Source organism: Egretta garzetta, unplaced genomic scaffold (genome assembly GCF_000687185.1).
Source record: "Egretta garzetta isolate BGI_Z169 unplaced genomic scaffold, ASM68718v1 scaffold16, whole genome shotgun sequence".
NCBI lineage: Eukaryota > Metazoa > Chordata > Aves > Pelecaniformes > Ardeidae > Egretta > Egretta garzetta.
Window position 1 is genome coordinate 5,908,736 of NW_009260022.1, and position 368 is coordinate 5,909,103.

The following is a 368-nucleotide window of genomic DNA, read 5'->3' on the forward strand; positions in this document are numbered from 1 at the left end:
GCGAAAGGTGCCGGCGCCTCGGCCGAGGAACACGCTGCCCGGCTGCAGTATTCACGGGTGGACAACTGCCTGAAGCTGCGGTTTAAAAGGACTTTACAGCTTTAGGAGTGTTTGGTTTTGTTAGCTCTATTTTCGGGGCAGGTACGATCAACACGGAGGCCGCTGGTGGAGGGCGCTGGCTGTTCCCCGAAACAAAAATCGAGCAAGAAGCCCCGCAATATTCTGCCTCCCAGCCGAGCATTCCCTGTGGAGACCGGGGCCGGTTTTAGTATTTTCGAGCATTTTCTAAGAACGGGATTTTCCCCGTCGGTGCCCCAGGTCCGAGTGCCCCCGGGGAGGTTTTATCGGGGGCGGAGGCAGCCCCGCCC